At 44.5% G+C, this 25773-nt stretch overlaps 1 long non-coding RNA gene and 1 pseudogene across 1 annotated transcript in view; both read left to right on the forward strand.

The window, feature by feature from the left end:
• Window positions 1-2651: 2651 nt before the first annotated feature.
• The window catches only part of LOC131836697 (uncharacterized), a 40258-nt gene continuing 17136 nt past the window's right edge, over window positions 2652-25773 (forward strand). The window contains exon 1 of the long non-coding RNA XR_009355720.1: window positions 2652-2752. This is a non-coding gene — a long non-coding RNA (uncharacterized LOC131836697). The remainder of the gene's footprint in view (window positions 2753-25773) is intronic.
• Window positions 22477-22610, forward strand: LOC131837321 (U2 spliceosomal RNA; annotated as a pseudogene).

Here is a 25773-nt window from a genome sequence, read left to right on the forward strand (position 1 = left end):
CCCTTTCTACACCCCTTGGTTGGTGCTGAGACACCTTTCAGACAGCGATGCCACAGTCTCCTGGGATCGTAAAAAAGTAGCCTGTCGACATGGCCAACTCATTACATAGTTCTGAAGTTCTTAGTTCATAGTTTTCTTCCTTCCTCACTACCACTTTTCCCCACCACCTCCTCTCCTCTGCTCCTTTGGTAACTTTTCCGGGAAAGAGTTTGGCCTCTGTCTTAGGCTCTGCTCTGTGCAAACCTAAAACCCTTTTCCTAAGAACTGGTGGCATACCTGATCTTCCTTTTACTGCTTCTTGCAATTGATTTTTTGAACCTAAACGCAAGATTTGACATGGAGAAGTGTTACATGCCATCTGCTGAAATGTTTTTTAATTCTGATTCTGTCATTTAACAATGTTACCTGTTCTTCCTAGCCTTGAGGTATCTTTAAATTTGTTCATAAAATTTATTGGCTGTTTTAAAAAAAGCCGTCAATGACCAACCTCTGTAACCTCATCTCATGCTTCGCTCTTCCTGAAACTACCCTCCCCGCAGCCTCACCTCCTGCAAGTGTACGAATGGGCTCAGCTCTTCCTCCTCAGGGCCTTGGACTTGTTCTTCTTTCTGCTTAGAAGCCTCTTCCCTCAGGCTCTTCGTGTGGATCCATGTCCTACTTCAGGACTCAGTTTAAACATCACTTCTCAAAGAGAGCTTCTCCAACCGCTGTCTTTCAGTCATAGCATTTATTCCAATCCATGGGTCCCATGGGTCCATTGCTTCTTTATTGTTCAGTGCCCTAATTAGAATGCGATCTGTAGGAAGGCAGGGGTATTGCCTGTTTTCTTCACTGCTGTGTCCCTAGCACCCAACTTGGCTCTGACACCAAGGGACTCGGGAGGTACCTGATTTATTCTCCATTTGAGCACTAGATTCTGTCCCTTCTCAACTACCCAAGGGCAAGTCACCAATTCTCCCTCCTCTCTCCTGTGTCATTATCCCCCTTTGCCGAATCATTCCCATCAGCAGATATGCTAGAAGCTCGCCTGTCTGAAAAAGTGAACAAAACAAACAAATAGACAGCAACCAAATAAACTGCTCTTGGCTTGCATCCGGTACACACTTTATTTCTTGTCTGTCTTCTCCAGTAAATGAGAAGCTGTAGGAATTTTTGTTTGTTTTGTTTACTGTGATATTCCTTGTGCCCCCAAACTGCCTGGCACACAGTAGGCATTCAATAAAAAAAAATTGTTGGATGAATGACTCATTTTACAGATTGAATGAATAAAGCAATAAACCTGTTTTTAATTAACAGAGAAAAAAAAATCCATCTGTATCCTGAGCAATGTCTAAGTAAGTTAAAAGATCAACCTTCAGCTAAGAAAGCAAATATACGTCAGACAGCTCTGTGGAGATAGATGGTGGCTATCTAACCGTGTAAGTGATGCGGGGAAGGACCCTCTTTCATTCTCTGGTGCTGCCTTCTAAAAGCTCAACAGGGCAGTTTAATGGAGAAAGGAAAATCAGCAGTAGACTCTTCTGCATTCAGAGAGTGGCCTTGCCTTAGAGATGGAAAAATTGAGGTCCAGAGGTAGTAACTTCTCTCAAACTCTGCATTCTCTCCTCTAAAGCATAATCCTTCACTGAACACATCCAGATAACTAACTCACAACAAAAGAGAATTTCTTATGCTTGCTCAGAAACTGGGCCCGGAGAATTGCTTGTTGGAAAATTGGCATGCGATAATAGCACCAGCCAGGAGATGGCGATGTGCCTTTCTCTCCGGGAGGGCTACTCTCTAGGCAGCCACTGAGGGACTGAGAGCAACTGGGACCTGGCCAGGGTCAGCCAGGGGCCTCTTGGGAGGAGACCCCCCAAAACAGTGCTCTGCTTCAGAAGCCCTCATTCTTGTTGGCTGGGTCCCCATGAGTAAAATAGTTGTTGCTGAATAAGATGCATTTTTAAGGCTTCAGATGCCAGAGCAACTAGGAATTCAGGACCGTTGGCAGGTCCACAGTCAGGATATTTATCTCAAATTCAGGGAGTTTGAAAATCTAGGACAGCTCCTTGGCAACCCCGTACCGACAGTCCTTTTGTTCGACTTTTCTTAGGCTTAGATGAGAGCCAACGAGATTTTCTCCGAGATGGAGCCCCACCCTGGCCAGCATTCGACCACAGGAATTATTCATCCGGGCCTTAGGGTCCACCAACCCCTGGAAGTGGGTGCAGAATTGCATTCCAGGGTTGAAGGTCGGGGGATATTCTGATAGATAGTTACAGTTTCTGAGGAGAAAGCCCATTGTTTTCATGTCTCTGGGACAGCTCCACGATTCAAGAAAGGTTACAAAACTACTCTTAAAATCTTCCCTTCGCTGATTCTTTACCCCCAGGGAGTCCCCTGAGGTACTCCAATTCTCCATTTTTCACTGAGGGGCGTACCAGTCGGGGACTGGCCAGGAGAAGGAAACTGCATCAGTTACTTGAACAGAGAAGGTAGTATAAAAATTGTGAACTAAGAACCGAGCTGTTAACTTGGTGACTGAAAAGGCAAAACCAGCGCATGAGGGTGTCACAGAGGTAGCACCTGCGGGAAGCAGGCACTCCCCATGGGGCCAGGCGTGGGGAGAGGTGGGGATTATTAAAAACTTAGAAACCTGAAACACACACTTCGAGAAGGAGGCACTGCTGGGCTGAGCTGGCATCTCTGAGCTGGAGAGGGGCCCACAGGGACCTGGTGTCTCCTGGGAGCGGGGAGCGTGAGGAGGCTCAGGGTAAGCGTTGGGAAAACTGCATACTGTGTGCAGGTGACACTGCGAGGGAGAACTGCCACTGCCCAGGCGGAGAGGGGACACTAGAGTGACAATGAAGGGACAGGAACCCCACAGGTAGCACATATGATAGAACATGTTCTCCAGCTCGGCCCCCTCCCTCTAACTCTTCCCATAGAAGAGTTACCATGGAGCCTGGTTTGCAGAGTCTGGGCCTCACAAGGAGGAGCCCAGAGGGGCAGGTTTGGAGCTGAGAGACTGTAAGTTCAAAAGGTCTCCCGAAAAATTTTGCTCACTCTAATATTCACAGCCATTATCCAATCTGTTCATGCCCAGGCTTTCCAGCTCTTAATAGAGTCATCGTTGGGCAGCATCTGGGGGCACATACAGCGGAGTTACTGCTCCGTGGCTGGCAGGAGAAGTCATCTGCTTCCGTGGTCTTGCAGTGATGGGAGCAGTGGTGGCTGTCAGCATTTGTAATCTCTGGTCAGGATGGGTTTCTAAATCGGGTGGGGACAATGGATAATCCTTGATCATAGCTCCACAGTGGCTGCGGGCGCTGCTCTATTTACTTTGTGGGTGTCACCTCTCCAGTGATGTTCTCTGGGCTTCTGAACCAGAGTCCAACTCATCAACAACCACCCACTCTTTCCTTGGGCGCTAGGAAATCTCCCAATTCTGAAAACGTGACTCATGGAGTGGAATCAAAGCAAATTTGTTTTGGTCTCCCACTGTCTTTTCTTGTCCATTCAGGGAAATGAGCTTTCTTCTGCCCCAGACAAAATTTAGGGCAAGCCCCGTGATTTTCTAGTCATGCTTATTAATACCAACAATCGTCTAGTCACTTGGAAACATAGAGCTGGAATTTAGTAGTTGAAATATTCTTGCTTTAAAATCTAAGCTTCCTGCCCTGTCCCACATCAAGATTATTGAAAGGTGGGGACAAAGGGGCTAAGGGGATGGGTATATGGTCAGCTGCTTATGATTTTCCTCCGCCTTCGCCAGCTTGCTAACTATGAGTCCTGACTCTTTCAGAGCTAGAGTTCTAGAACGGAGAAGAAGTGAGGGGAGCAGGGAAGTTTTTACATGACTGGTCTTGGCATGGATTTATCACCTGCTTTCGTTGCACTTGGCAGTTGTTTGAAGGCTGACTCTCTGAGGCTCTTTTGGATGACCTTCAGTCTCAATTGCTGAGATCTCTTTCCTGAAGTTTGCTTCATAGGACAAATATTCTGTATTCTAGCCACTCACTCTTTCTTCAGCCTTTGCGAATGTGGTGATAACTCAGGCTGCTCTCTGAGGTCTGTTTGTCCCTCCCTGCAACCCTCTTGGACAGATCTAGGACAGTCTTTCACTACTGCAGATGAAGATGGGACTTCCTCTACCCTTTTATATTCAGTGACTGGAGCCTGCAAATTAAAATGACCAGGGACAGATTAAAAGGAGAGAAGGTCTATGTTTGTCTGTTGGGCGGGGTGGGGGTAGGGCTCACACAAAAAGGAGTGGAAATCCCCCAAAGCATTGGGGGTGTCTTATATACCATTTTCACAGTGATAAATTATAAAGAGACAAGACAAGTTAAAAGGGGGGGGGGGCTGGGCTCCTAGGCGTGGTAAATCGTGGAAATAAATACACAGGGGAAACAAATGGAAGGTAAGAATTATTTTTGCGCTATGGTGAGTGCTGTGAAGTGTGCAAACCTGGCGATTCACAGACCTGTACCCCTGGGGCTAATAATACATTATATGTTAATAAAAAAATAAAAAATTAAAAAAGTAATTTTTGCAAGGCTTCTTATGTAAGTTGAAGTCAGTGCTCTTAGCCATTATGAAAGAGAGGGAAGGGGGCAAAGCATCAAAGGAAATGTATGCCTTGCTTTGACAAAGAAAGAGAGGGCACAGAGTTCCTCTTATGTGCACTGTTTCTTAATTGCCTTCAGCTCAAAATAATCCACATGTCAAAGTGGTATATTTTAGGGTGGTATATTCTTATCCCTTTTGCTGCCAACCCTAATTTGGGTGAGGCTGCTATCTGGCCACATCCTTAATCATTGTTGTGACCAATTTTGAGAGCACAAACTGTCACTGACCTTCTTTTTACTCCACAAAGACACAGTCAGCCCATCCCTGGTCCTTCGGATTTCCCAGGTGGGAATTGGACACTTTTGTACTGTGTTTCCTAAATCTCTCAGTGGACATGTTGGATCCCTTTTACCTAAACTTGTGACAAGGGTCCTATACTCCCTTTTCTCTCTCATGGATGATACTGGGGCTCAAAGTACATCGAAAATGTTCAGAAATCCCCAAAGTACATCGAAAATGAACAAAAATGTTCCTGCTGCTGCCTTTTCTTACCTCCAAACGCTTAGCCATTTTATCACCACGAATGAGGAGCACAACGGTCACACAACTGGTTTCCTCTGCCTGCTTGCCTGCCTGCCTTCCCGAGCCCGCATGGAGGTCTGGCACCTCATTTTGGAATATGATCTCTGTCATCTTCAGGCCTTGGCAGAAATTTCTATTTTAAGATATCGTTCCATGTGTTTGTTGAGAAAAATGAACAAAGTAACTGAATTGTTTTATTATTCCCAAAGCATCAATATTCTTAAAGTTTCCAAACCTGAGTAAAATGGCTGGCACAGGTCTTTTTCAGTCCACTAGGGACTGTCCAGACATGCTGCAAAACTTCACTCAGGTCCTAGGAATCATCTCCCAGCAGGAATCACTAAACTGTTTCCAATCCCTTGTAAAAGGATCGAAAACTCTGGGGTGCTTTGGCAGACTTTTCTCCACCTCATGGGCTGACTGTGAGGACTAAATGAGATCATATATGCAAAACGTATTTTTTAAATTTTGTAAACTAGAGGCCACCAAGGCGCAAACATGCAGGGGACTCTCATGATTTATGGATACTTTGAGGGGGCTTTATCTCTCTAGAATTTCTCAGGACAGTCCTAAGCAGGCACTTAGAGTTCAAAGAGGAAATTTTTTCTCATTAAAAATAGATCCAGAGCAAACAATGGGGCTATTGGCAAGCGTTTCTAAGGAAAAAGAAAATACACCTAGAGTGTACATGAGCAACATTGGGAGATTGTGCTGCTGAGCCCCACCTCTATGCCCTTGGCTTTCCCCAGGGTCACCTGCAACCTGTTTCCCAGCACTTCCTGTTCCCGCTGCTGCCTGTGGGGGCTCTCTGGACCCTGGCGTTTGCTTGTCTGAGGTTAGCGGGATGAATGCTCCAGGAACAACCCTTCCCCCATGGAGGATGGGTGTGCAGGTCCCCAAGGACCATTCTGAGGTGTGTTCCCATCTCTCAGAGAGTCCCCGTGGGATCCAGCCCTTCTCTTACCGGGGTAGCCTGCTCACGAACAGCCTTGCCTCCCTTCCCTGTTCCCAGTTCTCTCACCGAGCTTTCTGGGTTCACCACGATAACTACTTGCAACCCGAATCTTTGCCCCAGAGTCTGCTTTCAGGGAGAGCTACTGGAGCTGAGGCAGAAAAGCCATGAGGACTTATCTTTGGCAGGAAAATGTCAGTTATACTAACTGAAATAGTAGCTTCTGCATAAACCTAGCTATCGGATAGAAATTGTTATGTGACCATAATGCCTTGTGGTTGTTGAGAGTTTCCTTCAGGATCCCGAGCAGTTTCTGCCGCCTCGCTCTCCGCCATCGTAGAAGTGGCTGCTGTCATTCTGTCTCATTTTCTAGATGAGGAAATAGACACACTGAGCGGCGCAAGGCCACATAACGTGGACGTGACAGAACTGGGACTCTGACTCAGGCAGTTTGGTTCTAGAAGCCACACTTGTATCTCCTCACTGTGCTTTTCAAACTACTGAACACCAAGTAAGCCAAGAGCCGGGTTGCCTGGCACCGTTCCTCTCTTGTGTGAGAGGGAGGCCCAACTCCAGTGTTGCTGAGAGACAGAGGGTACAGTAAGACGCAAGTAGGTGGGGGAATTCGAAGTCTGAATCCAGAAACCACAATTCCAGTCCTCTTACCTGCTGAGTGACCTTGAACTCATCACTCTTCCCTCAGTTTAAATCTTATGCATACGTTGTATGTGTGTGTGGGGGAGGGTCTGGTGAAAAATTATGTCTGACTCATGGGTTTGTGGTGAGGTCCGAAAGAGAGGGTGCTTGTGGGGCCCTGGGCAGACCCTGAGCCTGACAGGCGATTTTGGAGGCTGTGACATTGGCCACAGGCTCTGAATCCTGTCCTTTCTACACATCACCATCCCCTTCCTCCCAACTCCCAGGATCCACGACTCTGACTTGCCGCCTCCCTGAAGGAGGTAGAATGATGTAGGTGACAGAGGATGGGCCTTTGGAATCGGACGCAGATTTGAATCTCAAAATCCTTGTGGTTTCTACTCGTTTCCTTTTTTGAAATAACGTTATTTAATCTCTCCAGGCCTCTGTTCTGTCACCTGTAAAATGGGGATATAAAACAGGACTATGGAAACAGTTAAGCGGGCAAAGCACACAAAGAGCTTAGTGCAGCCAGCATACGCCAGTGCTCACAACATTGGTAGTTACTGTTAATACTCTTGGCTTTATGAGAGAAAAACATGAGCTGCGTCCAAAGACAGCAAGGAGAAAGGGTGATTTGAGATGATATATAAGAAGAGGCTTATTGGCTCTCGCCATCTACTTAGGAGAAAGTGAGAAAGCCTCAGTCTGTCATTGCATTTCTGTTTACTTTCAAATTCTGTACATCTTGCTGGAGAGAACCATAAAGAAGGTTTGAAGAGGAATCAATTTTGGAAACCATTATTAAAAGCAACAATGATGTAACACAAAATAATCTATGAGCAGTGAGCCCACATGGAGTCCTTAAACACAAACCAGGCTTTTATTTCTGAATCTTGCTCCCTCCTTACAACGGTGTCTGGGGGAAGGGAGTAGGGAATGCAGTGTGCTGAATCTCGAAAGACTGGGAAGATTGCCCTGGGCCGCTGGGTGTGGACTTTGGAAGGAGCAGGAAGGAGCAGGGCAGGGGCAGTAGTGTGGGGGGAGAGGGTGAGAAGATTGAAGACACAGGAGGAAAATGGCGAAGCAGGAAGCTGGTGCCGGCCTCCCACCTGAAGACAGAAACCTCCTCACCCACCCCTCTCTCTCCCTGGCGGGCTCAGGGAGAGGCCCCTCCAGGCTTCACCAGGTTTAAGTGCCTATCGGAGATTCTGTACTTGTTAATTTGTCAGGTTTACAAGAACGGAGAGAGCCCGGACGTTTTCCCACGTTGGGGAAGTGAAAGAAGAAAGAGTTCTTTACTTTTAGGGCCATATGCTGAATGACAGAGGTCAGTGTTTGCAACTGATCCGCATGGGCGAGGGCTCCTAATTATTTCCTGGATAACCTGTTATCTATTAGCCATCAGGTTGCTTGCCAGAAAATACCATGTCTCCAGAGTTCCTGGTCTGGATTCTGAGGATCGGATTTTTTCTTTCTTTTTTTTTTTTTTTTTTTTTTAGAGATTTTATTTATTTATTTAAGAGAAAGAGAGAGAGAGAGAGATCACAACTAGGCAAAGAGGCAGGCAGAGAAAGAGAGGGAAGCAGGCTGTCTGCTGAGCAGAGAGCCTGATATTAGGCTTGATCCCAGGACCCTGAGATCATGACCTGAGCTGAAGACAGAGGCTTAACCCACTGAGCCACCCAGGTGCCCCTGGATCTGATTTTTTTATGTGTTTTGTTTTATTTTATTTTATTTTGTTTTGTGGGGAAGTATGCATTGGGGGCAGGCAGCCGTGAGTCCCATTGGCAGAAGGGCTGTCTTGTCTGGCCCCCTGCCCTTAGCTTGTACTGGAAGAGAGAATGGGGAGGAACCCAGGGCACAATTCTGCTAAACCACCCCCCCCACCCCATCCCTCCCCGTCCCCCGCCCCAGTGGAACCCAGCAGGTTCTCTTCTTTGTCCTGGCTTCTTGACTCACACTACTTCAGGAGACTCAGCTTTGTTATAATCTTCTGGAAAAGCTTCTGAGAGAAATGTTTTTCTGGGCTGATATCATTTGCTTAGAGAACAAGGAAAAGTCTTCAGATAATCTTCTGTTAGGGGAAGGGAAGGCAGGGAGCCTGTCAGAATTCAATAGGCCTGTTCGGATGAGGAGGGGCAGAACTTGGCCAACACCCAGGGGAGCTCAGTTATCATCCGTTTCACCCATGGCCTCTGTATTGTTCTGAGGCACCGTGAAGTGTCAGCAAATAAGAGGAGCACACAAGGATAGGGCATCATCCCTTTTCTTTTTATAAAGGTGGCACACGTTCATTGCTTAAACGTTAAGAACTTCCAGAAAAGCGCTAAGCAAAAACCACTCAAAATTTCATTCCTCTGAGATAACCACTCAAGGTTGAAAGAATAAGAGGAAGTAGTTTGAATTTTTAAAACTTAGAAACTCAGAAGGGAACCGTGGAGTCGAGACTCAGACCTCCTCTGAGGAAAAGGTGCTACTTAAGGGTTGGTTTCTGGGGTTCCGGGGGAAGGAGCCCTTAGGGTTGGAAACCAGAGCTCTGAGAGGGGTTGGCGCTGGTTGCAGCCGGTGTTGTTGAACTGCTGAAGTAAGACTGTTGGAAAAACTGTCACACTGTAAAGCATTTTGCTGCTGCTAAGAGAAAGACTTGCAGCCAGGGAGGGGCAGTGGCTGGAGTGAGATACCCCGGGGGGGGGGGGGGGGGGATCGGGAATCGCAGCCCCAAGACAAAGCAGGAGGGAAGGAGACCTTCTCCCTTCTCCAGCCCCACAGCCCCCTCCCTGGCTGGCAGTCCCCCACCCAGAGGCAGCAGGCAAAGTGGACTTGCCATGTGCAGAGCCTTCGCTCCAGGCTCCAGGCTTCCAGGGCAGAGTGTGAAAGGGTGGGTTTGGAACCCAGAGATAATAACAGGTGTGTTTGGGTCTGTTTGCTCTTTTGTGTTTCTTCCTTCTGTCCTCTATTTAGCTTGTAGAACTTTCATATGTTTCCCAAGAATTGAAACTGTACACAAAGGCAAACCCAGAACAGCACCCATGCACCCCTCTTTCTTTACCCCAGGCACCCTCCACCCCCTTGTAAATATTCCACTCACGGTTTTCTGATTTATCTTTAGTATGAGTGTGTGGCTTTTTCCTTTTTGCTTTTCAAGATTTGGCAGATACTTATGTTTTCTTATTCCCTTTTATCTCTTATACTAAAGTGTATTATTTATAATTGTTTGCACTGGGGCACCTGGGTGGCTCAGTTGGTAAGTGTCTGCCTTCCGCTTGGGTCATGATTCCAGGGTCCAGGGATCAAAGCCCAAGTCAGTCTCCCTGCTCTGCTCAGCGGGGAGCCTGCTTGGGGAGCCTGCTTCTCCTTCTCCCTCCATCACTCCATCCCTCTCATGCTTGCTCTCTCTCTCTTTCTAATAAAAAAATAAAATCTGTTGTTAAAAAAAGTATAATTATTTGCACTTAGCATTTTTCATTTACTATATTCTGGAAATCAGTTCATAGAGATTTTCTACATTTTTTTTATTGTTGTTGTTAACAGTGTTTCAACCAAATGTCATCATTTATTTAATTAATCTTTCATGTTTGGGGATTTAAGGTATTAACATATTTTTTGGAAATGACAAATAATGTTGCATGAACAACCTAGTACATGCATATTTTTTAAATTGTTGGATGTGTACCTTTAGGATAAACTCCTAGAAGTGGGATGACTGTGTCAAAGGTTGACTGGCTCTGGGTTTGTTAGATATTTGCCAAATTCCTCTCCATTTGGTATTCCCACTAGCCCATTTCCCCAGTGTATTGTCAAGCGTTTGAATATTTGCGCATCTGATGAATGAGAAATGCTATCTTCGTATGGTTTTCATTTGCATCTCTCTTATTATGAGTGAGGTCGTACATCTCTTCCTGTTTCAGGGTCAATTTTTATTGTCGTTGTTAATTTTCTGCTCGTGTCTTTTACCCATTCTTCTGGGGGATTTTTGATCCTTTTCCTGCAACTGAAAAAAATTAAATAAAAATTTAATTTTTATTAATATAAAAATTTATAGATTAAGAGGTCTGGGTCCTTAATCTGTGGTATTATGTGGTAAATCTGTTTTCCAAATCTGTCCTTTGAATTTTTGATCTTGTGAATGGAGTTTTTGCCCTGCGAAAACTTAAATTTTTTAAAGTAATTAAGTGTATCAGTTTTTTACTTTATTGTATCTGCATTTTGAAACACAGGTTTTCCCCATACACAGGTTGTAGAAGGCTTTACACATATGTTCTTCTAGTAACATGTTTGTTTCAGGTTTTGCATTTAGATCTCTGACCCATGTGGAGTCCATGGTATCTTTTCCCAAATGCCTGTTTTGGTGATCTATCCATGTAGAACAAACTATCCCCAAGTATAGTGGCTTACAGTGAGATTTGTTTTATTAGCTTCCATAGCTCTGTGTGTAGATCTGGCTCAGCAGGGCAGTTCTTCTGCTAATCTTGCTTGGCTTCTGCATGGGTGCAGTGCTTGGGGGCTGGGGCTGGACTTGTTTCAAGACTTCATCTGGGAGCTGAGAAGGCAGGGCCTCTCTCCTTTTGCGTGTATTTCCAGGGGTTCTTATCTCCATGTGGCATCTCCATTTGGACTTCCCAGCAGGATAGCTAGGTTGCTTTTTCTTTTCTTCCTTTTTCTCTTTCTGACTCTCTCTCTTTTTTAAGGTAATCTCTCCACCCAATATGGGGCTCAAACTCACTACCCCAAGATCAAGAGGGGTGTGTTCTCCTGACTGAGCCAATCAGGTGCCCCTCCTCTCATTATAAAAGTTTTAGATAGATTTCATATATGATAAAATTCACCTCTTTAAAGTTCATACAGCTCTGTGGTTTTCAGTACAATCACAGAGTTGTACAAGCATTGCCACCATAGAATTTTAGAGTATTTTTAACATCCCAGAAAGAAACCTGATATTCATCAGGAGTCATTCCTCATTCCTGTGGCAGCCCTCATCCCTGTTCTGGCCTCAGACAACTGCTGATCTCTTTTCGGTCTGTATGAATGGGTCTATTCTGGATTTTTCACCTAAGTGGAATCATAACAATATGTAGTCTTTTTGGACTGGCTTCTGGCTTCTTCATGTTTTCCGGGTTCATCCATATTGTAGCACGAATCAGAACTTCATTCCTTTTTAGATACTAACAACGAGCCACTGCACGGTGACTTCACAATGTGTTTTATCCAGTCATCTGTAGGTGGGCATTTGCACTGCATCTACCTTTGGGCTATTGTGAATGACGTGTCTGTGGACATCTTTTTACAAGTGTTTGTGTGGGCAGATGTTTTGATTTCTCAAACCTTTACACCAAGAGTGGAGTTATCGGATCCTATGTTTAGCCTTTTGAGGAATTGCCACTGTTTTCCAAGGTGGTTGCACTTTTTTTTTTTTTTAAATTTCGCCAAAAGCTTTCTTATCATTTAGGTGAAATCACATGTTTTTTCTCATTAGACCCATTCAAACGGTGACTTATATTAATGGACTATTTAATAGTGAATTATCCTTGCATTCCTAGTATAAACCCAAGTAAGTTATTTCTTGATGCCATCTCCGAGTTTCAGTTTTGCTATCTGTAGATTGCAGTATTTACTTTCATAATGTTGTGAAGATTTAATGAGATAGTGAATGTGAAGTGCCTTTCGCAGTGCTCAGCATAGAGTAAAGGCTCAATAAATGTGAGCTATGTGTTACTACCTATAAGGAGCTTCTCTCAAAACCCAGGACATTTCCCAGACACAAAGCCTGAGCCAACTAAATGTCTGTGAGAGAGACTGTCTATGGGGAGCCGGGCACTCAGTTGCTAAGGGCTGCGATAACGTGAGATTGAAAGTGGACTGCCGCCATTTCGACCGCAGTCTGTACTTTCTAAGGATCAAGTTCTTCTTTCAAGCTTTTCTCTCAACTCAGGCAAAGTCCCTGCAGACAAAGCATCCCTTGTTGGGAACCTAAACTACCCTCTTAAGCAGTAAGGACTGCACCGAACCAGCAAGACCCTGGTGGCTGACCCTGAGACAGGGATCAACCTGACCTTCACTGCCCACCTGCACATACCCATTGACTTTTGTCCCACATTTTCCTCATATGAACCTGGAAGTATTCGTAGCACTTTGGAGACCATCTTTGAGACTCTAGCCTGCTGTTTCCCCAGTGTTGGCCTCACTGAAGTTAATCCTTTTCTTATTTCACCGCCACTTGTCTCTCTGACTTTGGAGTTTATACACCACCACCCCCCCCCACACACACACGCACTGGGGACTCAGTCCCCAGTTGCTTGGTCAGAGCTCCTAAAAAGCTTTGTCATTCCCTGAGTGATAGGTGTGACAGGGGAGTCCCCATCCAACCACAACTGAGTGATCCTAATGGGGTGACTCCTGGAAAGCAGAGGCTGCTTGGCTGAGAAGCTGACCCTGTGATCAGAGGGTCTGAATTTTCAGCCCCGCCTGTGACCTCTAGTAAGCAGAGGGACTGGAAATGGAGTTATCCACCAAAGGTCAATGATGTAACCAAGCTTGCCTATTTCATGAAACCACAAAAACTCTAAATGAAGGGGTTCAGAGAGATTCCAGGTTGGTGAGTATACCCACGTGCCAGGAGGATATCGCACTCAGGATGGATCTGGACCTCACTCTTTGTACTTCTTATCTGGTTATTCATTTATATCCGTCATAATCAATCATTAATAGCACTTACAGTGTTTCCCTGTATTTTATGAGCTGTTACAGCAAATTACTGAACACAAGGAAAGGGTTGTGAGAACCTCTGATGTATTGCCAAGTTAGACAGAAATGTAAGTCACTTAGGGACCCATTCCTTGTGATTTGCATCTGAAGTGTGGGTATGTCTTATGGGCCTGAATCCTTAACCGGGTTAGTGTCAGAATTGAATTAAATTACAAGACACCCAGTTGGTGTCCTCAGAGAACTGGAGAACTGCTTGTTGTGGGAAACCCACACATTTGGTGTCAGAAGTCTGGTGAAGGGCTCAGGCATGGGTTGGAATCCTGGGTTTACCAATTCCCAGCTCTGTGTCTTCGGGTATGCTTTGATTAACCTCTCTGAGCTTCCCTTTTGTTATCTGGAAAATAGAAGGATTAATGTCTACTTCGTTTACCTGGTGTATGAATTAACCAAGATCATTTCTGCAAAGCACTTAACCCATAGTAATATCATACAGTGAGATGGACCTCGAGGTGGGGGGAATAGTTACTCTGACAAAAGAAGAAAGTCATGAGGTGGCAATATCCTGACTCAGAAGGACCTGACCTGACCAGGGTAAACCATCTCATTTCCACTCTTCTCTCCTCTCAAAAAAAAAAAAAAAAAAAAAAAGGAATTAATGTTTCCTAACATCATTAAGCAGGGTGGTATGAGGGAGGGTGCCTTGGCCAGAGATACTTGGATTCCAGTTTTGATTCTCCCAGAAATGGCTGCCTAATGTTGGATGAATCACTCTCCAACTACATTAGTAGCTTTCAAAGTTTTAACCGCTTCTCAAAACAAACATGGATTTTACACCATGGTTTAATACTTATGTATCTATGTACACGACCAAAAAAAAAGTCAATAATACTCATCTTTACTGTTGGAGTATTGTATTAGTTTTCTATTGTTGTGTTATAAATGACCACAAACTTAGTGGCTTAAACAACATATATTTGTAATCTCTGTTTTCATGGGTCAAGGGCAGGCACAGTGTAGCTGGGTGCTCTGCTCAAGGTCTCACAAGGCCACAGTCAAGGTGCCCGCTGGGACAGCCATCCATCCGAAGCTTGGGTTCTCTTCCAAGCTCCCACGGTTGTTGGCAGAGGTCATTCCCTTACAGCACTAGAATTCATGGCAGCTTGGTTCTTCTGCAAAGCCCACAGGAGGACCTCTCTTTTGAAGAGTTAACCTGATTAGGTAAGGTCTATCCAGGATAATCTCTCTTTAGATTACCTCAAAGCCAGCTGATTATGGGCCCTAATTACTTCTGCAAAATCCCTTCCTTTGCTGCATAACTATCATAATCTTGGGAGTGATGGCCCATCATAGTCACAGGTCCTTTCCATACTTGAGGTGATTATGTGAAGTCACTGGGAGGGGTCCTCTGAGAGTCTGCCTACCACAACTATGTTATACCCTGATATTTCTACTCTTCCTTTGCCTTTAAAAAATTAGATTTTGCCACCAATTAATGGTTTGGAACCACTAGCTTGAAAATCCTGCACTGGATGACTTTCAAGAGCCCAAAATCCATGCTCTCAAGCATAGTTCGGGTCTGTAGGCATTTGAGGGCTCTGGCTGCAGGGTCAGGAGGCAATTGCATTGAGAGCTTGACCCTATCAGTGCTAACCTGACTGAGTTTCTTTGGCTCTGCTCCTCACAGAGAACTAACTGTCTTTCCAAGTTGGGAGGTGAGCCTCTCAGCATGCTGGGAAGTTTATCTGGATAAGTCCCAAGGGAAGGGAACAATGAAGCCAAGCCCAGAAGCAGCCAGCTGTCATGGATTCTGCCTGGCTCATCAGCTCAAAGGAATGTCAGGGAAACAAGGTGCTGTGGGGGAATAGGAAACAGGCCCAGGCCTGACACAGCCACCAGCAAGGTGACCTACTCAGGACCTTTCCGGGCCTCAGTTTCCATCTCTGATACCGGGATGTCTAAGGAGCCTTACTATTCAGGACCTTTGTGACTCTGCAAGGAACCAGAATTGTCACTTCTGTTGGAGGCTGGGGCAGGAAGGTGGCTTCATGCTGCTGGCCAATGACCAGGTGTGCTCCAGAAGTTTAGTGAGAAAAAGTTCAGTGAGAAGCCAGACTGTGAGCTCCCTCAGACAGGGCCCCTCTACCTTTGGGTTTCTGCCCAGGCGTAGAGCCTGGCCCCTAAATCTTTGTTTAGCCCAACAAAGGGACTCTGGAATGAGGTGTTTTTGGGGGATGGGGGGTTGGTCTGTTTTGTTTTAGCTCTGGTGCCCAGATCCCACTGTGAGAAGCGCCCACTTGGCTCATGGAAAGGACTGATTTGGAGGATTTTAGCCATTGGGGCTGTGAACTCTGCCTTGTTAAAGACTTCAATAGAATGTAGAGTTCTTTTTATTCAGAGGGAGCTGGGACCATGGGATGGGTGCCAAAGCCAGGTGACAAGAGACAAGAGTGCAGGTTTCTTGAGTCTAAGGCCGCAGGCATCTGCTAGTAGAACCATTCCCATCTCCTGTCCAGGTGGGGAGGGGAGAGAGGAACCAGAAGGGGAGGGAGAGGACTTCTGGGCTAAGTTGGCAAATGGGCAAAGAGTGGTAGGGATATGAGGAGGGAAAGGAGGGATTGAGAGAAGGGGGTGGGGGGCACAAAAGCATGGGCAAAGATTGCTTAGAGCAATGGATGTTCTTCTCCTGGGAATTTTCAAAGGCAAAAACAACCCCCCCAAACCCTCCAAACAAACCCCTAAAACAAAACCCAAATATCCCCTCCGCCTTTTTTTCCCCTAACAAGAGCTGGTGAGTTAGTGCAGAGGCATGGAACAGGGCACCCAACAATCCATTTTAGGATCAATAGAAAGTTTAAGAGACTAACCATCCATGTAGAGGACCCTTCCGGGCTTCAGAATTAGGCAGCCCTATTTAAAAAAAAAAGAAAAGAAAAAGAAAAGAAAAAGACAAGAAAAAGAAAAAACAAAAAGGCAGCCCTAAGACAAACACATTCACCAGTGTCAGCACTTAGCAGTACTAAATATGTCCTCCTTTGGTTAACTCCTGCGTCATTGATGAGTACTCAGCTTGCAGAGAGAGGATTTGGTAGGAAAGAGGGGAATTACTCCAGACCCCCTCAAATGCCCCACTTGGTAGAAAACCCTGCCTGCCTCTCAGGGCTGCTGGGAGGAAGAGGCTTCCCCAGCGAGCCCTCATGTCACACAAAAGAAAGACAGTTTAGGATGGCTGTGGGAAAAGTGAGTTAGTGTGGTCCCTTTCTCTCTAAGGACATCCTGCCCCTTCCAGAGGAGACAACCATGAGGCGGGTGGAAGGGAGGTGAACTGGCCTCTGTGGGAGCTGCTGAATCAGCGGTGAGGCCAGCAGATTGGACTGGGAGGAAGACAGCCCCAGTGACTCATCAAGGGACTGCTGCTTCACTGCCTCAGGGCCAGGAGAAGTGTGTGCTCACAGGGACTCAGAACTGAACTCAGGTAGCTCCCAGCCTTGCAAGCCCAGAGCAGGGGCCCCAGAGGCCCGAGGAGAGGGATGTACTCGGGTCTCTCAGGAAAAGGGACTTAGTGATTGTGTAGGGGAAGGGCCCTGAAGACCCTTAGGACCCCAGTGCTTATTGTCCACCTTGGGGGCTACCCAGGGGAACTTTCTTTTTCAGACTTTTTCGGGGTCTTTTGCCATTGCCACCTGTGTATGTGTTTGGATAAGCTCATTACTTTTAATATTAGCATAAGGAAAGCTAATTAGAATGGTGAATCTACTGCAAAAGAAATGTTGTGATGCATTTACAAAGGAATGAATTATCTATTGTCTGGAATTGTTCTGCCGGCTCTCCTTCCATTAGCAAAGCTTATGGTGAGCCAAGTGTGAACTAAATTTGTTGTTCCATAATGGAATAGTATGTGGGGTAAGGGCCAGCGGAGTGCAATAGACAATAGGCACAAATCAAGTTCAAGAAGGAAGAGATCATTTTAGGCAGGTGTGTCCAGAAAAGGTTTCAGAGTTGAGAATTGAACTAGGCTTTGAGCCTAGGGTGATACTCTCTGACAGACTTTGTCAGGACTTCTATGATTTCATTGTACAATTTCCCATAAATTCTTCTGTCAATTCCCTATTGTTGAACATTTAAGTTAGTTCTGATTTTTGGTATATAACACTATAATGAACATCCTTATACACACATTTTCAAGAATTTAATTTTTTTAAAGGATGTTTTTCTTGAAAGGGAGTTGGTGAGTCAAGGGTATGCACACGTTTTTAAAATCATTTTTTCCCTTTCTGATTACCAAATGAATACACACTCACTATAAAACATTTAAACACAACAAAAGTGTAGAGTTCAAAAAAAGTCTCCTGTAATCCCATATATGGAGCTATTTTCTGATAAGGGTTGGTATATATTGGGGTGTCTGGGTGGCTCAGTGGGCTAAAGCCTCTGCCTTCGGCTCGGGTCATGATCCCAGGGTCCTGGGATCGAGCCCCGCATCGGGCTCGCCGCTTGGCGGAGAGCCTGCTTCCCCCTCTTTCTCTTTGCCTGCCTCTCTGCCTACTTGTGATCTCTGTCGAGTAAATAAATAAAATCTTTAAAAAAAAATAGTTGGTATATATTTTTCCAACTTTTTTCAGTGAAACACCAACATGTTGTAACAGACAAATCTCCAAAGACTGCCTTTCCATCACATTTACAGTGGACTCTAGAGCCCCTGCCATGTGAACTATATGGCCCCTCCCCAGGTGAACTATATGGCCCCATGTCCCACCTCTCTGCTCCCCTTACTTTGTCCCAGCTGCACAGGTCTCCTTGCTGCTTCTAAAGCCAGCTGAATTTGCTACTACAACAGGCTTTTTGATGGCTGATCCTTCTGATTGGAATGTCCTTTCCCCAAATATTCACAAGATTCCCATCCTCACTTTATTCAAGTTTCTGTTCAACTGTCACTATTTCAGAAAGGCCTTCTCTGACCACCTACCTAAAATAGCACATCTCATAATGCTGTTTCTTTCTTTCTTTTTTAAAAGTAGGCTCCATGTCCAATGTGGGGCTTGAACTCACGATCCAGAGATGAAGAATTGGCATGCTCTATTGACTGAGCCAGCCAGGCACCCCAATGCTATTTCTTCATAGCACTTTCCATTACCTGACATTTCACATATATGTAATTGGCTTATCATCTGTCTAGAAAGCTCTGTGAAAACAAGGATCTTGCCTTGTTCTCTGCACATTCCCAGCACCTGGACTAGAAACTGGCAAGTAGTAGATGTTCAATATATGCATGCTGAATGATTGAATAAGATGAAACCAAACTATATTTATCATTCTGAAACCTGCTTTTTTACTTAAGAGTATATCAAGGACATCTTTTCATGTCAGTATATAAATCTTTTTAGTCCTTCTAAGGCTTTATAGTAGTATTGGAATTTATTTACCCAATTCTCTTTTGATGGGCATTTGGGTTGTTTACAGTTTTTCAATATTATAGACAGTGTTGCATTACATATCCTTGAATACATATCCTTGCATGCTTTTAGTGTTTTTATAGCTTTTACTTGAGGTGGTGAAAAAAACTTACAGGCATGAATGTCTAGCATCATGTTGGAAATGCAGACTTGGTGCTCAGAGATATCCAGACTGTGGTAGACTGGAGACTTCTTCACACAGACCTGATCACTGAAGCCTAGGAATCAATGATACAGAATGAAACTGAGTAAAGCCCAGAGACATGAATCTTAAACAATATCTGTATTAGAAAGCAGAAGAAGGGCAAGAAATTATTCATTCATTTGACAAATCTGTATTAATTGGAACTTTCTAAAAGTTGGAATGTAACAACACAGCAAGAGTGACATGTATAGACCATGTAGTGGCCTTCCTTTTGGTTAAAGTCTAATGAGGGGAAGGGCACAAAGAATAATAACAGAAATCAGAAAATCATACAATGGTGGATAGGACGGGGTGGCACTGATGTACAGACTAGAGATTTTAAGGAAAGTGTTCTAGAAGTAGGGTTTAAGCTGAGGCTGAGGTAGGTAGCAGTTAGCTGAGTGAGAAGAGAAGCTCCAGTGGAAAAGTGTTTCAGGCTAGGGGAGGAGCACTTCCAAAGGTTCAGAGGTATGAGGGAGCGTGGCATACCCAGGCACTGGGAGAGAAAGTCTGTGTGGCAGGAAGGTTAAGAATGAAGAGGGTAGTGGGGAGAGAAGGGATGGAAAGGTAGGCAGCAACCCTCTGGGCCCCGTTAAAGGGATTGGCTTCTGTTTTAAAGGCAACAAGGAATTTGAAGCAGGGTGGTCTTGTGATCAGAGTTATCTTAGAAAATGACTATGGCCACAGTGTAGACAATGGAATGAAGATGGGGTAGGGTGAAATGATCAAAACTGGAGGGACCTGTTGGGGGATCAATGGGGATGTTGGGGGATGTTGGCCTAAACTAGAACAATAGTATGGGGCATGAAGAGCCCCATGGCTGGATGGATTCCAGAGGCATCTCAGAGGATTAGAAGATAATTATCAGGACTTGGTTACTGATTCCAATGACTGCTTTGGCAAATCTGTATTAATCTGTATTCCTTATGGAGGAAGACTTCATAAAATCCCAACTTTTTCCAAAAGTTTGGAAAATGAAGACTCAAAGATGGTGAACAAAGATGATGAACACTTTGTGGCTTGTGTAACTGAGATAGTAAGAGGAGAGCTGGTCTGGAGGTGGGCTGAAGATGGAAATTTTAGTTCTGGAAATACTGAGGTGTATGTGGAATAGCCAAGCAGACCAAGGAGACAAAAGAGAGAGATCTGGACTGGAGGCCAATTTACGTGTCATCAGGATCTGGATGGAATTGAGACCATTGGCAACTGTCAAGTCCATGAGAGTAGGCACTTGTAGTATCTTTAGGGTTTAGATCAGTGCCTGACTCACAGTGGGTGCTCAATAAATATTCGTGGAGTAAGAGATAGGTGAAATCACTCAGGGAAAATGAGAAAAGAAGGAAACTCAGGACAGAATCCGAAGGAGAGGCTTATCCATGGTGTGGGGAGGAAGCAGTCATGGTGAGGGGATGCAGGAGAAGGAGGAAGTCGTGAACAATGTCAGTGCTATCAAGAAGAAGTCAAGGGACCATAAAGTTCCAAGGGATTTTGGAAACGCGGTCATTGGTAGCCTTGGTGAGGTTTTTTACTGACACATTGGGAGCAAAGGTCACATTTCAGAGAACTGAGGAGTGACCAGAAAGGATGTAAGGGAAGACAATGGGTACACACAACTCCTAGAAAGTTTCCCTGTGTACTGGGTGTAAAAGGAAATGGAAAAAAAATAAAGAGAGAGAGAGAGAGAGATGGAGATGATGTTTTCACGATGTTTAGAAAAAGGAGCAGAAAAGAAGAGGTTTAAGATTCAAGAACACATAAAGCCAATTGTTAGAGAGAGATCTCTGAGAAGGTGAGAAAAGATAGGATCTCCTTCAAATTGGAGGAACTGCTGCAGGTCAAGCAAGGGAGAAATATTCTATTTTGACCAGAAAAATGATGATTTTTCAGATTTGCAGGTATGAAGTTGGGAATATTAGATGAATTCTAGTCTCTCTTGAGGCCACCAAACAATGGTAGGAATGGCTATACAGGATTGAAAAAGAGTCACAGAAAAGAGAGTTTCACCAAGGAGACAGAAAAAGTCACCTGAGCACAGCACCACAGAGAGGAGAAGCGGAGGATGGATGAGGTACTGGGTCTGGTAAATTGAAGTTTATTCATAACTGAGAAGGTCTGGAAACTGATAGAAGGTGGACCCTCTACTACAAGGATTAAAGAAATGAGCAGACATGTGAGAAGGGAAGGCAGCAGTTATATGTATGTGATTGGAGAGAATTCTGGAGGGGAATGTAGGGGTGGAGCAGGTGCTAAAGGTCTTTAAAATTTAATTCAGGAGGAAAAGAAGAGCCAGACTGAGAGGAAATCAAAAGTTTGGCAGAGAAGTTAACCCTCAAAATGTGGAGGGATCCTTCTCTTTTGTGACAAAAAAGAAGCTAGAGAGGATTTGTACACCAGCAGAGAAGCATATTGAAGTTGAAGCATGTTGTGCTTTATAATAAGAAATATATATTTGGAGTTCATCCTGGTTCCTGGCATGGAACTTCTAAAACACTTGTAATTTCCTAAGTGATAAGAAAACTAGGAGCATCATCTGTTCTGATGAGGCAATTCTGAGTGGCCTCTGGGATGGGGCCTCATAACCAGAAATACCAAGCCATGATTACAAGCTTGGATTTTGAGCCCTACCCCTTGTCCTGCTGAGAGGGGAGAGGCTAGAAATGGAGTTAATGATTGATCCTGCTTATGTGAGGAAGACTCTATAAAATCCCAAGAGTATGGAGTTTAGAGAGCTTCTAGGCTGGCCAATACATTCACACCAGGAGGGTGGTTCACCCCAACTCCACAGAGGCAGAAGCTTCTGCACTCAACATCCTCTCTGACCTCGTGTTAAGACTCTTTCCATCTGGCTATTCATCCGTCTTCTTTATTGTAACCTTTAATAAACTGGTAAATGTAAGTAAATGTTTCACTGAGTTCTAGTAGCTGCTCTAGCAAATTAATCTAACCCGAGGAAGGGGTCTTTGGAGGCTCCAAATTCGTCGCCGTTATTAAGAAGCCCAGGCTTTGATGGGCTTCCTCCTATGAAGGGGGTATGGGGGCTAGTCTTGTAGGCCGGAGCCCTTACCAGAATGCTATCTCCAGGCAGGTAGTGTCAGAATTGAGTTAAATTGTAGGATACTCAGCTTGTATCCAAGACTTGCTTGTTATTTGTCGGGGGGAAACCCCTATACATTTGGTGAAAAGAAGTATCAGAAGTGAAGTGTTCTGTCTAAAGTAGACTCACAGGGAAGAAAGACATAGTAGGCAAGAATTGGGTTTTTCTTTACATAGGAAGGAAACTAGTTGTTTCGTTTTATACCTGCCTAGCTCAGTGAAATCCCAAAGTCCTAGTAGGTTTGTGTGTGTGTGTGTGTGTGTGTGTGTGTAAATTGGCTCTAAAATGTGTAAGAAAGCAAAGCATCTAGAATAACTATAACATCACTTCTTGGCCTTTTGGCTAAGATCAAGTATAGAATAACTAATGCAATATTGAAAAAGTAATTTTTAGACAGCATGGACAACTCACTTCTTTTTTAAAGTTTTATTTATTTTTTTGACAGAGAGAGAAATCACAAGTAGGCAGAGAGGCAGGCAGAGCGAGGTGGGGAAGCAGGCTCCCCACTAAGCAGAGAGCCTGATTCAGGGCTTGATCCCAGGACCCTGAGATCTTGACCTGAGCCAAAGGCAGAGGCTTAACCCACTGAGCCATCCAGATGCCCTGGCCAACTCACTTCTATGGGATGTGTTGACTTTTCAACAAATGATGCTGGAACAGGATTTCCATATTAAAAACATGAATTTGACCTGTACTTCATAGCATACACAGACACTAATTTGAGAGAGATCATAGACCTAAATGTAAAAGATAAACCATAAAGCTTCCAGAAGGATAAATAGGAGAATATTTTCACAACCTTTGAGTAGTAAAAGGTTGTTTTGGACAACTTGCAGAAAACAATAACTATGAAAGAAAATATCAATCTATTAGATCACATGAAATTATAAATTTCTGTACCTTTAAGAAAAATGAATAGGCAGACCATAGACTGGGAGAAACTATTTGCAAAACAAAGAATGGTTATCAATAAAATAGAAAGCATTTCTACAACTTAATAAGAAAAAGGTAACATAGTTTAAAGAGAATGTGCAGATACTTCATAAAAGAAGATATACAAATAGCTGGTAAGCACATCAAAAATGGCTCAGCATCACTAGCCAGCAGGGAAATGCAAATTGAAACAAATATACACCCACTAGAATAGCTAAAAATAAAAGACTGACAACACCAAATGTTGATGAGGTTGTGAAGCAACTGGAACACTCATACATTATTTTGGAAAATAGTTTGCCAGTTTCTCATAGTTAGAGAAGCTCATGCACCTATTCTGAACAAACAATTCAATTTCTAGGCATCTACCTAAGAGAAATAAAAACATATGTCCACAAAAAGACTTGTATAAGAATGTTCATGGCAGGCACCTGGGTGGCTCAGTGGGTTAAAGCCTCTGCCTTTGGCTGGGGTCATGATCTCAGGGTCCTGGGATTGAGTCCTGCATCGGGCTCTCTGCTCAGCGGGGAGCCTGCTTCCCACCCCACCCCCCCGCCTGCCTCTCTGCCTACTTGTGATCTCTCTCTCTGTGTCAAATAAATAAATAAAATCTTTAAAAAAAAAAAAAGAAAGAATGTTCATGGCTGGGGCATCTGGGTGACTCAGTCAGTTAAGCATCTGCCTTCAGCTCAGGTCATGATACCAGGGTCCTGAGATCGAGCCCCTCATCAGGCTCCTGGCTCAGCAGGGAGCCTGCTTCTCCCTCTCCTCTGCCAGTCTCTTAAAGAAGGATGTTCCTGGCTCTGCTGCTTGACTAGCTGAGTGGCACGCTACTTTGCCACTCCATATCTTTTCCCTCTAATGTAAAATGGAGTTAATATCAATGTGCTAAATAATGTAAAGGGGAAATCATGATGCCATATTTACAACCTTTTTCTGAGAAAAGGAGCATATCTAGTCTTTTCCCAGTGTAGCTGCCATGGCTTATGTAGCATGCTTTGCTGGTGGCCCAGCTTGACTCTCCTGGGCACAGAAGACAGGACGAGGTCTGGGGTACAAGCTGGAAGCAACCACATGATGGAGGTCTTGGTTGGGCCAATCCATGCAAAAGTTGGCTTTGTCTGGCAAAAGGTGTTCCTCTAAGGAGTTGTTCCTCTAAGGAGCAGTTTCAGCCAAAGAATCCCCTGGAAAAAAAAGCTGTAGCACAATTTGCATTTGAGATTCCAAATTAGATAAGAAAATCCGAGAGACTTCCACTCTCTAGGAGATGGTAGTAGGGTCCCTGAGAAAGCATTTAACATAAAAAAAGAAGGACGGGAACCCAACCATGTGGAGGGGAGTGTCTGTGTGACCTTATGGTGAGCAAGTCTGTATTTGAGAGTTGGAAAGTATCAGTGTTCTTTGTGATGAACTCTTCAGCTTCCCTTCAAGCCAGCCACAGCAACTCCATTCTCCTTGTCAGAGATTGGTTTAAGAACAGGCATGTACCTAATTCTGGCCAATGAGACATGAATGGAATTCTACTGGGGACTTTTGGAAAGTTTCTGTGCTTCTAAGAAGGAAGCAGTGTCCTTTTCTTGTCCAGGAAGAGTGTCCTTTTCTTCCTCGAGATGTTATTGCGTCTGGTGAAAACATCTTATTACTACAAAGGGAACTACTACAGGACAAAGACAACATTTTGAGGACAGAAAAGCACAGAGATGAAGACAACCTGTGTCCTCAGCACTTCAAGCTGCTCATTGTACTACACCTGGAGCCCACAACTTCTGGAATTCCCATTAGTGATAGATGGATTGCCTTGTACGATTGAATCTGGGTTTTCTATGACTTGTGGCTAAAGCATCCTAACCAACTGAGCATTGGACTGGAATTCTTGCACCAGCTGAGGAGAGCTTAGAGCTAATAAGATTTGGGTATTAAGGAGATATAACTGGTATCGTCACAGGCTGGTGGCACCAGAACGATGGGGTCATTCATGCTTCTAGACATGTCAGGTGTGACTCTTACTTTATAAACCAGCTGAGCTAGGAATATTGTATTCCTCTACTTTTACCCTTTAATCAAAGTAAATCTGACTCTGAGCCCCCAATCCTGTTCAGTGGGCAGATAATCTATCATTCTGGGAGCTCAAACCCCTGAAAAATTGTGCCCAATTGGGCAAAAGTGTAGCGGCATCCCACCCGCTCACCAGCTGGTAGTCCACACTGAATTTATTTATTTATTTTTTGCCTCAGGTCTCATTGCATTTGGTGATTTTAAGGTTTCTGAGTCTGACTTTGGGGTCCAGGGATCTTTGTTGATGCTGGAAACCCAATGCCTAAGGCCTGGTATCCTCTGAGATCTGACCCTTACCCAAGACTCTGATGGATTCTGTTCTCACAGAGTTGTTTTCTAACTTTCTGGTCTCTGAGCATACCTCTTTCTCTTTCCTTGTCCTTCAAAGCCCTCCCTCCTCCATCCCCCTTCTCCCTCAGGGTGTCTGCATCATCTCCTCAATGAGCCAGGGATTCTACCAAGACAGGAAGATCTATTAGCTTCAAGCAGCTTCTGCTTTCAGTCCTGTAAGAATTCCCAGGCAAGAAAAAACAAAGTCTGACTAGCAGTGAAATGAGAAGGCAATGGAAAAATACAGTGAATTTATTAATATGGCAATTATCTCATCACGGATACTTCGGAGGTGACAGGA

The sequence above is a fragment of the Mustela lutreola genome, chromosome 7, assembly GCF_030435805.1.
Source record: "Mustela lutreola isolate mMusLut2 chromosome 7, mMusLut2.pri, whole genome shotgun sequence".
Classification (NCBI taxonomy): domain Eukaryota; kingdom Metazoa; phylum Chordata; class Mammalia; order Carnivora; family Mustelidae; genus Mustela; species Mustela lutreola.